The sequence below is a fragment of the Chelonia mydas genome, chromosome 3 (assembly GCF_015237465.2).
Source record: "Chelonia mydas isolate rCheMyd1 chromosome 3, rCheMyd1.pri.v2, whole genome shotgun sequence".
NCBI lineage: Eukaryota > Metazoa > Chordata > Testudines > Cheloniidae > Chelonia > Chelonia mydas.
In genome coordinates this window covers 128,337,662-128,350,682 of record NC_057851.1, presented here as the reverse complement: position 1 = coordinate 128,350,682, position 13,021 = coordinate 128,337,662, and the positions used below count along the sequence as shown (strand labels likewise).

Genomic DNA, 13,021 nt, shown 5'->3' with positions numbered 1-13,021 from the left:
ACAGGTAAAACTTAGCTCTTGTTGAAATTTTAATTTGGCAGCTTGCCTTTATTGAAGATAGTAAATATATGAGTGCAGTAGTTTTATGAGGCATGATTGCCAAATCTCATTATAGTGAAGAATGATTGCATTCCTAGTGTGCTGGCTAAGTCAAAAATCAAATTATAATTTTGGTGACTTTGCAGATCTTCAGTTGGGATAAGCGACTGTTCCTTGGAAAAGAACTGACATGACCAAAAATTGAAAGCAGCACCAGGAAGCTGAAAAATGGAGCTCTTTGTAAGAGCTAATTAGACTGCCTCTGCAAAATCTTAAGAAACTGCACTTGCCAAAGAATTGAGTCAGGCTGATATTTGCTATGAAAGGAATTAAAGGTGATGCAGTCACTTTATTTTTGTGGCCTCTTACTGTGTAAACTTCTTGATCTGGTCCAAATCCAGTGCAATGGGTTGTTTTATAACTCTAGCACACGGCCCTCGTTAAGTAGTACTGTACTTCATGCTGGCTGAACACAGCATCTGATTACCATCTGGTCATCAAATGCTCCCTGCAGCACAATAGAGAAATGACTGCTTCATTAAAGTGTACTCCCATGTGTCTTTCTCCCCTGAATAAGCACTTCTTTGGCAAATATTTCCTTATGGGAATATATGGAAAAACTTTTCACTTTTCCCCATTGTAATTCCTTTGACTTCCCTGGGGCTTACAGTACAGTACACTGGGGATAAATTTTGTCACTTAACATTCTCTTAAAAAAATCTATGATGCATAGAGAGATTAACTGAAATAACGTGTCACGATCCTAGCAAAGTTACAGATGTAATGGTATTACTGTTTCTCTTCAGGACTGGATTTGTTGGAAATTTGAAGTTTTGACCTGAGAATACCAAGCAATGGAATTTATACATTTTGTGTATTTGTATAAAACTTACTTGAACATACAATGCTGATATATACTAAGTTACTTAAACTTCCTACATTTTGTCTATTACTTTCTTGATGGTTTAGTAGAACATCTGCTGTAGATTGTTTTTAAAACGTGTAATACGCACATTCTGTGACTTGTATGTGTATATAATTGTGTATAATATTAAATCTGAGATACCACATTATCAAGTACTGTATGTTTTATCTGTTTGAGTTTGAAGTAGTGCAGTACTCACAAATTTTATTTAGGTTATTCCAAAAGAGTGACAATAAAATCTCTTGTATTTTAACAGACCATGTGATGGAAGAGAAAATGGGGACAGAGAAGTATAGTTCTGGTAGAACAGAATTTCCTGAGTGCTGGGGGATGGAGAACAGCTTTCCCTCTGCTTTTAGTAGAGGAGGCAAAGTTGTGCCTTCCCCTGATTCTTAACTCGTTTAGACTATCAGAAGGAGACAGGGGAGAATTCCCAGCTTTTGTGTTTGAGAATGGTTGAATGAATAGCCCAAGAGCAGTCTAAGGCCAAAAATATATCAAGTTTGTAAGAAAATCAAAGACAAATGGTATAAAACATGTAGATTTAAGACTAAACAGTGGTTCAGATAGGTGGACCACAACCTTACAGTTTATTTTAGGAGTGAGTGAGAAAACAAATTGCTGACATTTTTAGAATATATGTGTTTGTATCAATCTATGAGGGTCTCCCCATCTTCTCCTTAGCATTGAAGTGTCTCAAAAGTTAAGTCTCGAATTTTTGCATTTCCTTCCTCTTTTTCACTCCTGGCAGTCATTGAAATAAACTTCTGAGCCCTTTCCACTCTCCCTCCCCTCTTCTTCTAAACGAATACTCATATTTTGTATTAAAGGGGCAGTGTAGGCTTGAAATCTAGTTATATCATTTTAGGTACTATACCTGCTTCTGAGTCATCCTGACAATTTCTGTAGTATTAACAATAGCACTTTCCTGTTTTCATAAGTTTTCTTTTCCCTGTTTCTTTGTGAACACTGCCCCTCCCCTTCGCCCACAAGCATGTACATCAGAAATAAAAAATGTTTTTTTAAAACTATCTTTTTATTTCATTAATATTTTGGCCAGTTTTGAAAGAGCTTTGTGGTCAAGATAAAGCAATTCCGATTATTCAAAAATTTAATTTCACTAAGTAGAATGGTTTAAACTTTGGACTCATACATATGTATTGAAATCACCATTGTTGAAGCTTTTTTTGGATGTAAAGGCCTGATTCTGTTACTAAATAAGAGGTCTAAGAGAAGAATTTCCCAACAAGTTAAGAGATGACCTCAGAGAAACTGACATATGAATAGATATTAAAGGACCCAAAGTAATGAAGTATGAAAGTTGTACTATGTTCATTTTCCTAAATGAATAACAAGAGGGTGACACTTTTATATCGAGCAGCCTAGTTTTCTTTCAATAGGGGCAGGAACTGTTTGTACAGTGACATCCTGGTCCATGATTGGGATTCCTTCACGCTACCATGATACAAATAATTAATAGCAGAAGAAAAGACACACAGTAGAGTGGAAGTTGTAATCAGGAGGAGAAACTGAGGAAGCACGGGCGAATGAAACATAAGGAACTGGTTAAGACATCACAATTGGAAACAATGGAAATAATGGCTATTGAGGAGCAAAGAAGTCCTTTGCTCTTCTTACTACTCTTCCTGGTAGCCAAACATCTATAAAGCCCTTCAGCCGAGTCCTTGATATTATGTATTTTGCCTATGGGGAGGAGACTGCAGATGAACTGCAGGTGCAGATTGAGAACAGATTGGAAGTGAACAGTATACAGATCAGGTTTCAGAGTAGCAGCCGTGTTAGTCTGTATCCACAAAAAGAAAAGGAGTACTTGTGGCATCTTAGAAACTAACACATTTATTTGAGCATAAGCTTTTGTGAGCTACAGCTCACTTCGTCGGATGCATAAAATGGTGAAGTGAGATGTAGCTCACGAAAGTTTATGCTCAAATAAATTTGTTTGTCTCTAAGGTGCCACAAGTACTCCTTTATCTTTTTGAGTATACAGATCAGTGATCAGAAAAAAGAGTGAAGGGGTGGGTGTTCCCAGAAAGAGAGAAGAAAAACAAGACATTCTGAACAGTGATTCCAAGATATCTGTGATCCAGATCCAAGTAAAAGGGTGGTATAATGTTTTTTTAAGTTTTGGATAACTATTGCAATGAGTTATATTAATTGAAGGGGATTTTTTGTTTGATTGTAATTATGTGAACAAATATCAGTGAAATATGTGAGATAATTAATTACTTCAGGCACCTGAGGATAGAACTGAAGACTGGCACAATAATGTATTCTTGGAGGTTTCTTCTACTTGGTGCCGGAATGGTATGTGGTGAGTTGGGGGCACAAATTGGAAAAGAAAGTTACGCCATTGAGAGAGACAGACTTTTCTTTGTCTCCAATTTCCCCCTAAATATATATGGTAGAAAATAGAACACATAATATGGGGTGAAAAGTAGACGTAAATGAGTGGAGATGAACTGAAAATGATGTAGGAAAAGACACTTCACAAGAAAGGAAATTGAAACGAGAGTGTAGTCAGAAAGAGAGCAGATGGAACAAAAGCTAAGCACAAATTTCATATTTTTAAAAGATTGTATAGAAACTTGATTGACTGTGTTTCAACAACACAGTTGTCTTATTTTTATTTAATATTTAATCCTTCAAACTACAGGGGACTTTGAGGAGTGGTGGGCCAGGTATCTTTCACCCTGACTAGTAAGCTGAGTCTTCAGGTAAGTAGGTAACTTTTGCAGGCTGTGGCTCCTTAGTTTAGCTGAGAAGTTTCATTAGGTTGGGTAACATCTTGTCATGGTGAGACTGGATGGAGTAACTATACCACTGCTAGAGTATAATATGTCTCATTAAACTTTCTGCTTTCTAGATTGTTTACATTGCCTACAGAAATGTCTAAGCATTTGTCTTCAATAAATTTTAGTCCTAAAATATTGATAATACGATACAGATGACCTTTGTTATATTTGGTCTTTTCTTGGGTAGCCTGTTGCATCCAGTCCCTATCTAAAAAATGCAGACAGTTTAAAATAATCTCTTGGAAGCTGACCTGGACTGGTTATTAACCCAGCACGCTCTGCGCCCTGTCTGTTTGCAAAGGGGGAGGGAACAGTGTCTGGTTTCAAAAATAGCAGTCCCACAAGTACTTCATCTACTCTTGTTGAGAGCCCTCCAAATCAATGAGGTAAGCATTGATTTACTGTGAACAGTGCTTAATAGTTTATACCATCTCAGTTTCATCTATAGCTGATGGAATTCAGCTTTTTTCCCTGTTTGTCATTTAGACTAGTAACCTGACCCAGAGCCCGATACTGAGATTTTTTTTTTTCTCGTCTAAATGAATTGCATATTCTGAGGTCAACTTTTTTTTTAAGATGCCAGGTCTCTTCATGCCCCTATATAATCTTAAACTGTTTTGATTATGTCGACAGTTGTTCTTTCAGAGCTTGAGTGAATGGAAGAAAAGGTGATGCGGAGGCAGAGGAATCATTCTTTGAAATCTTCCAATTCCTTTTTTCTTTCTTTAATCTTCTCTGACCTCCTTAAAGCAAGCAAGATTAACTACTTTGCATGTGGGGGGGACAGGGGAAAACTGCATACCAACAGAAGCTGGGGATCCAGAGCTGCCTAAAGCATCGTTGCACTAGAATATAAACTCAGTTTGTAAATATTTTTGACAGATATTCTTGCTTGGAGAGGTGGGCTGGAGCAGGTATTATCACTTTTTGCCATTTCTTGCCAAGTGTGTCAACTAACTAGCAAGCTTATTAGAGGCTAGGAGGATTTAGCTTTCTCTTTATGAAATCCTGCCTTTTGTCAGTGCTCTCTTGAAGGTCCTAGAAAAGGGATCTTCATTATCATTGTTAGTGATTGATGCCAATTAAGTTTGGGTGACATTTGAACTGTCAATCTACTTCTACTTTTGGCTTTCCTTTATTTATTAATTGCTTTCAAAGTATAGTTCTAAGAAATTTCACTTCATTTTCTGATTGCTAGCTATATTGAATTTTTCTGCAGCATATCATGCTTAGAAATTACATGTGATTTGAAAATTAACTCCTTTACATGTATCCCACCCTGCGAGAATAGTTTTCTGGAAGGGTAGGTTTTCTTTATAAATGCTTTTTGCTCATTTTAGAATTTAGCATTTTTAAGTGGGTGGATTCCTGCAGACCATGCTGTATGTTCCTTTTCAGTATCCATTTATTTGGCATTACTGTGGTCATAGCAGGCTGTAGGTTTGTTTCGAAACAATTGATATTCTATGAAGCAGATAAACTGATGTTATGGTCTATCTCTTTCACCTTACATATGCTAATTATTAGGTTACATTTGGCAGTTGGTAGCTTTGAAGAGGAGGAAGACTGTGGATTATATAACAGCTGTATGCATTTCAGCTAACTCAGTTTTGTGGGCAGCCAGGATTTATGGTACTCTAGATTTAGCAAAAGAAAAGGAGTACTTGTGGCACCTTAGAGACTAACCAATTTATTTGAGCATAAGTACTCCTTTTCTTTTTGGGAATACAGACTAACACGGCTGTTACTCTGAAACCTAGATTTAGCAAGGTAATCTTGTGTCTCTAATAAATTTTGTATTTATTGATACAGGTTGACCTTGAGACAGTGTTCTTTACGCTACATGGTAGAAATTAGTTTAAGGGTGTTCCCTTTATTTCTTTGAGGAACATGTTAGTGTATGCAAACATAAAAATTTTAAGTGGTTAGAGGTGTTGGCACTGATGGTGGAATTAGAGTGAAATCCTGTTCTGTCAAATTATTTTGTGTTCTGCATGGGATTATTACAACAGTGGTGAGTTGTTGGAGCTGAATCTTCATACCTAAGGTTAACAAAGTGATGCAGTAGAAATTAAAGCAAACTTTAATTTGTCAGGCTTTCATTTATATTTTATATACTGCTGCTTGTGGGGGTTTTTTTATGGTGGAAAATATCCCTTGAAATGACTCTGTGCTGTAATTTTGTTGAAAATATAAAGGTTTATGCCAAGCTTTGCAAATTCAGATGCCAAATATTTTATTAAATGTTAAACATAATTTTGATCTGGAACCTCCTTGCTTTATTTTTGTTTGCATGTGCATATTAACAAGAAACGAAACATTTCATGCATAGTGTATTTTACTATGAATGTTATGCACATCACAACTATCTGTTCTACACTAATTTAATATGAATTCATTGTTGAAAATGTCCATTTTGTCAATATGCTAAAGTAATACTTGGGTACACATAAACAAAATACAGCCATGATACGCAGAGGAACAATATTACATTTGCCAATGCAGCAGCTGCAAGTCTAGGGAAAACTCAAAATATGTATGTTATAACAGGGATCGTGTTTCTGAAACAAAATGTAAGAATTTATATACACATCAACACTGTTATGATACTGAGTGTATGAAGTGCTCTGTGTACAAATAACTTTTTTAAAATAAAGCAACTCTTATCTTCCTTTTGGTCTAAGGAGATTTAGTCTTAAGTAGGAGCTGTAATATGAGAATGAACAAAGGTACCCATTTTTAGGACGACCCTGCAGAAATATTTCTCATACGTAAAATTCCAGCAAATGTGCTGGAGAGACAGAGACTGTGATTTGCACAAGGTCACATAGGATTTAGGTAGGGGGGTGTGTTTGTAGGTTGTGGTATCTTGGAATTTTGGAGAAAAGAGTTTGATCACATGGGTACCATACTTCTTTCCTTAGATCTTCTTGCTCCTCCTTTCTTTGGGGAGCTCAAAGCAAACTGGGTGACCCTCTGTCAATGCATTCCTGACTAGTTTAAAATTATTTCTTGTTTGGGTCTACCCCTTTGGTGGTGAATGAAGAATTCTTGTAACTTAATTGAACTAATGGCCTTCATGGCCGTGGCCTTCAGGTAAGCTTCACCCTCTGGTTGTGGGTCACAAACTTAATGGCTTTCATTCTCTTCAAGACTTGTGCGGTTGAAGGACTCTCAGCTCACTCTATTTTAATGGGCTTGTATGCATAATACAATGCTGTTGTCCCCTGGGACAGAAACATTAAGCCTTTTCTCCTTCTCTGTTTCCCATTAGGCTTTTAATCTCAGAAATGATGAATATCAATACAGAACCCTACCATCCCTCACAGATAATCATAACCTGTCACGTCTGTTGTAGAGAATGTACATCCACAATGGTCAGAGGGGAGAAAAAAAGTGATGGTGTGAAGGATAATGGTTGTCAGGAGGTCATACATTAGTCTGGAATAAGTGTAGCAGTCGTTATACTTGTTCAACTGTCTAATCCCATGCAAAGCTTCTTTATCTTCTTACAGATTATTTGATGGCTAATTTACTCCTCTGAGCTCATAAACTAGATCGAATATTCTAATTTGATTATTTTGAGTGCCTTTATTACCACTAGCAGTGTACTGTCTCCTTGTACCCCTTAACTATATGGGTTTGGATGAAGACTGTCTCCTTCTCTTTGGCCTTTATTCATACTCATACTCATCTCCTTGGTGCTCTGCTTCCCCAACATAGTTTTTATTTTCTCTCAAAGCATCCATTCCAGCAATCCCCCTAGATATGCTGTTCAACAAAGCTTAACTATACTTTTTTTTTTAAAGTATTGGCCAGTTTACAGAAATAAAGCTTACAGTGAAGCACGTACATCGGGGTGGGCAAACTTTTTGGCCCGAGGGCCACATCAGGATTGCGAAATGGTATGGAGGGCCGGGTAGGGAAGGCTGTGCCTCCCCAAACAGCCTGGCTCCCTCCCCGTGACTGCCTCCCTTAGAGCCCCCAATCCATCCAACCCCCTCTGCTCCTTATCCCCTGACTGCCCCCTCCAGGGACCCCCTACCCCTAACTGCCCCTCCCGGGACCCTGCCCCTATCCAACTGCTCCCCAGGATCTCCTGCCCCTTATCCAACCCCCCCGCTCCCCGCCCCCTTACCATGCCGCTCAGAGCAGCAGGACTGGCTTATTAGAAAGCCTGGAAGGTGGGCGGGTGCAAGCCGCACTGCCCAGCAGGAGCGGCAGGCGAGTGCTCCCCGCGTGGCTGCGGGGGAGGGGCTGGGGGCTAGCCTCCGTGGCTGGGAGCTTGGGGGCCAGGTAGGATGGTCCCGCAGGCCGGATGTGGCTCGCGGGCTGTGGTTTGCCCACTTCTGATGTACATCCTAGAAGAATACTATGGAAAGCACTGATAAATGCCAGTCTGTTCGTTATAAAATATTGCAATATTACCAGGATTCACAGCATGATAGAAGCTTTTCTCGTATCTGACAGTTCAAAGCTGTGTGACTGTCTTCCTATGAGAAAAATGTCCCTGGGTGGAGAAGGAGAAGGGGATGGGGGAGAAAGGAGATGCATGTGTATGTATACGTATGTTCTTTTGCGTGTGTACCCAGCCACACTTCAGTTGTTGATCGTTTTATGTGGATATGGATGTCTGCCTTTTGTAACTTAACTGTGATATGAAACCTGTTCATTAACAGAATCAAATATTTGTTTGATACCTGTTTATGCTAAACAGGTCTCTTCCAGTTAACCACATATGTGATGACTTGTGCAGAGTATACACTCTGAAGTCGAGCTGGCTGGAACATTTTGGTTGAAATGAAATTTTAATAAAATATGTGGAAATATTTTGCAGAGATGTATGTTTCATCGATAAGGTTTGAGACTGAGAGACTTTCTCACATACTCTCTAATATGGCAGTTAGGGCACTGGGATGTGAGAGTCCCATATTCAAGTCCCCACTGTGCCTAATGTGAAGTGATTTTGGATGAAAACTCTACTCTGAGTTAGGTTCAAATCCCTGTTCTGCCTGTGTCTCCCACAACATCCCAGGCCAGTACTCTAACTATGGGGATACACACTCTCATTCTTTTTGTGAATGTTCTGTGTGAAAACATTTTGGTTCCAACATTGAACAAAAATAAATTTCAAAAGTTGCTGCCAAATTGCCGTCCTCCAGTCACATGTACTCTGAAGGTATTCATTTCTTGCATTACCCACACTTATGTACTATCTCTTTACTTGTCTATCCATTCCATCTTATATTTCAACCCCTCTTCCTGACATCACATCCTGGATGTCACAACATAGTTAACTGTAACGTGGCCAAAATTAGATGCCATATGCTTCCTCTCAAACCCTCCCCATGACTGCATTCTGTTATTCTTTACAACAACAGTTTTGTCCCTGGAACTGAGACACATAGTCCGAGGGTCGTCTTTGACCTGACCCTCCTTCCTCTTCTACACCATGTCCATAATTTTGCACAACTAAAATTTTTGTTAAGCTCCTCACTCACTCCTCCTCACCTGTCTCAATTGTTGTGATCTCCCTTGAACAAACTCCCTTGCACACACTCCTTAAAGACCTTTTAAAATACAGACAATTTTTTCCAGACTTGACTCTTACCAAGCCACCTTCCAGTTTGAATCCCTCCCTTGGCTCTGTTCCCTACTTCATAACATTTTAAGCTTCTCTTCTTCACCTTTAAGGTCCTTCACAGCTTTCCGTTCTTGTCTGTTTTCATATTGCTCTTCCAATGATGCCAGTATTGCACGCTCATTTTTCTCCCAGTACTACACACCTTTCCATTCTGCCCTTTGTGCATAGAATGTTATTACCCTCATCTTCAGTTCCTGTCTCAAGATCCACTTCTGCTGTAATATGTGCAAGAATCTAGGCTAGGTGGTGGAGCAGTTTTACTTTAAAAAACAAATAAAATCATTCGTTGATTTAGAACTATCAAATTGTGCAATAACTAAACCACATAACCATGTGATCTTATTTTCATTGTCCTTTTTTCTCCCTCCTTTGTGAAAATTGTTATGTCTTGTTATCAAATTAAATTGTAAACTCTTCAGGATATGGACTTAAATCTACTTGTGTACGTGTACATTATGTGATGGGAGCCTTTGGGTGATATCGCAACACAAATAATAATAGAAAGCAGACCTAGATTGGCACTGCTTATTCAGCAGGTAAATTGCATATCTGACCAGCAGAATGCTGTCTGTCAGTTTAGGTTTCTATGAATAGAAAATATAACTTTGTGATAACACTCAACTCTCTGTAGTAGATTTGTCCTGTGAGTCCACCTTTTGGCCGACTGTTTCAGGATAGGAAGACATTGACTGCCTTGTACTCCCTTTCTGTTCTGGATAATCTTTTCTGCACTGCTACTTTACTTCTGCAGTTTTCCAAAAAGCTGATTTTCTCAAATTTTGATGTTACTATGTGCTGTTTCCCAGTTACTTCAGAGCTATCTCTAGGGCTTGCATAGAGTTCAGTGGAAATAATGCCTTTCTTGTTGGGCTGAAGCACAGTGTGTTACTAGTTTCCTGTTATCCAACTCTGTTCCATGCATATTGACTCGCATTATTATACTGGCCCCAGTCTGAAGCACACGAGCAAATGTTGATGAATTATGAGTGTCGGAGCTATTGATCACATACCAATGGATCACGTAAAATTGTTTATATGAAAACATTTAATAATCATTCTCAATTTTTCCAGGCCAGATGGAAGATCATAAATATTGGCACTGATATCTGTTTAAAAGTCTTAAGGTTATTGAAATGAAAAATGATTAATCAGTTTGGACAAGTATCATTCGTTCAGTTCCACGATTTCTGTTTGAAAGCTAAATTAAAAAGAACTGCATAATAGTGTCACTCAGGAGTAAATAGTAGACAGCAGTTGTTTCTCTGCAGGCCACTTTTAACTTAATCTGGAATTTTTCTTGTCTAATTAGAAAGGCAGTTCTAATAACCTCTTAGCACTGTTGTCAACCTTAAACCACCTATTTAATTGATACTTAACTAAACTCCTCCTCAAACAGATGGATGGGAAGTGGATGAGCTTTGGTTTCACCCCCTAATAAGTCAGCAAGTGCAGCTGAGGTAATGTAGGTGGGCAACAGTAATTGCTGCTTATAGGGATTAGTAGGAAACTACTGTGCTATTGGAGTGAAAGAGGAGCAGGAAGGAACTATTTCTTTGAGGCATAATTCCTCTCCTTTGTAGTTCCTGAGAACCAGTGTGCTGCCCCCTAAAGGAAGTTAGTGGTAAAATCATAATCTAGTGCTTTGTTGGCTTCCCATTTGTGTATGGTTTTTTTTCCTACAACTGGGAATTTCTTAAAATCTCAAATGTGATTTTTAAATCAGCAAAAATTGGTAAGGGCAGGTTTATTACCTGAAAGGCGGCATTTTGGGCGTACCTTTTAAAAACTCCTTTCTGCAAAGAAGACCACCAGTTTCAATCTAGCTTCCTACTGCTTGTTATATCCTTGCCAGATATAGCCACATTTTCCTTTGATCACTGGAGGAATTGTCCTGAATGGAACAGTAGTTAGCTCTCTCTTGCTCCGAGCCATTTTCAGATGCTTCAGTAAGGAAAAGAGAATTCCAGTTAGAGCATTGTTTCTTTAGTAAACTCAATTTTCCAGTAAGATATGCCTAAGTAATACAGAATCCACATTTCATCTTGAAGGTGAGTTCTTGAATTCATAAACTACTTTGATCATGAATACTTAATTAAGTTATTCCCTTGATAGGGTTTTATCATTTTGCCCCAGACATACATTACACTTGCTCAACTTACATCAGCGCTTTGATAGGTAAGCTTTTCACACAGTAATATCTGAATGTCTGAACTTAAAGATGATTCAGCCTGTTTTGCCATCCTAATAATAGTTTCAGAAGTGCTGAAATGTTTAAAAGCTAAGGCTAAATATTTCCATTTAATTTCTACTCCAAAGTAGGGGCTTAAAAGTTAAGTACATTCCACTTCGGTAATTCTGCACAAAAAGTAGTGAAATATTGCCACAGAGCCATTACACCAGGGGTGGGCAAACTTTTTGGCCTGGGGCCCTCATTGGGTTTCTGAAATTGTATGGAGGGCCGGTTAGGGGAGGCTGTGCCCCTGCCCCTTATCCAATCCCCCCCCCCGCACTTCTCGCCCCCTGACAGCCCCCCCACACCCCGGACTCCTGCCCTATCCAACCCCCTTGTTCCCTGATGGCCCCCCGGGACCCTTGCCTCATCCACACCACTCCCTCCCCCTCACCCCCCCATCCACCGCTCTCTGTCCCCTGACACTCCGCCACTCCATCCAACCCCTTCTCTCATTCCTGACTGCCCCCCTGGGATGCCTACCCCATCCAACTACCTCTTCTCCCTGACCCCCACCCCGGACTCCCCACTCCTAACTGCCCCCTGCCGCCCCATCCAACCCCTCTCCTTCCTGACTGCCCCCTGGGATCCCTACCCCATCCACCCCTCCTGTGCCCTGTCCCCTGACCGACCCTGGAACCCCTGCCCCTAACTGCCACCCCGCTGCCCCCATCCAAGCCCTCCTCTCCTTCCTGACTCCCCCCCCCCCCCCCCCCCCCGACCCTTGTCCCCATTTAACCCCCCTGTTCCCCACCTTCTGACTGCTCTGACCCCTGTCCACACCCCTGGCCCCTGACCACCCCCCAAACTCCCCTGCCCTCTATCCAACCCTCCCTGCCCCCTTACCGCGCTGTCTGGAGCGCTGGCGGCGTGACTGCACCAGGACAGGCAGCCGCGCCACCTGGCTGGAGCCAGCCATGCACCGCACAGCACAGAGCTCCGGGTCAGGCTGGACTCTGCAGCTGCGCTGCCCCAGGAGCTCAGAGCCCCGCTGCTTGGAGCATTGCACCGACAGTGCAGTGAGCAGAGACTGTGGGGAAAGGGGACAGCAGGGGAGGGGCCGGAGGCAAGCCTCCTGGGCCAGGAGCTCAGGGGCTGGGTAGGAGGGTCCCGTGGACTGGATGTGGTCCGCGGGCCATAGTTTGCCCACCTCTGCATTGTACACTCCATATTTCCTATGTTAACAGATCTCCCTCGTTTATCCAGTTGGTAATGTTTGAAGTGGAAATGCCATTTGAAGTTGCCAAATCCATATTAACGGTTTTTGTCAGATACAGGATCCAAAATGGTGGTGGTATGTTTTTTCCCTTTTCGTACTGTGCTGCTATCCCTTTGGAATAGTAGCAGGGCTAATAGCTGCAATCACTTTT

General features: G+C 40.6%; 1 protein-coding gene across 3 annotated transcripts in view; it reads left to right on the top strand.

Annotated features, from left to right (window-relative positions):
* Nucleotides 1-13,021, top strand: part of SIPA1L2 (signal induced proliferation associated 1 like 2) — a 235,821-nt gene that overhangs the window by 58,990 nt on the left and 163,810 nt on the right. Inside the window, exon 4 of one of the 3 annotated variants that reach the window (XM_043543298.1) lies at nt 3,639-3,699. The exons of the other annotated variants lie outside the window; for them this stretch is intronic. The gene's annotated coding sequence lies outside the window, so the exon portion shown is untranslated. The remainder of the gene's footprint in view (nt 1-3,638; nt 3,700-13,021) is intronic. 3 annotated transcript variants of the gene reach the window in all.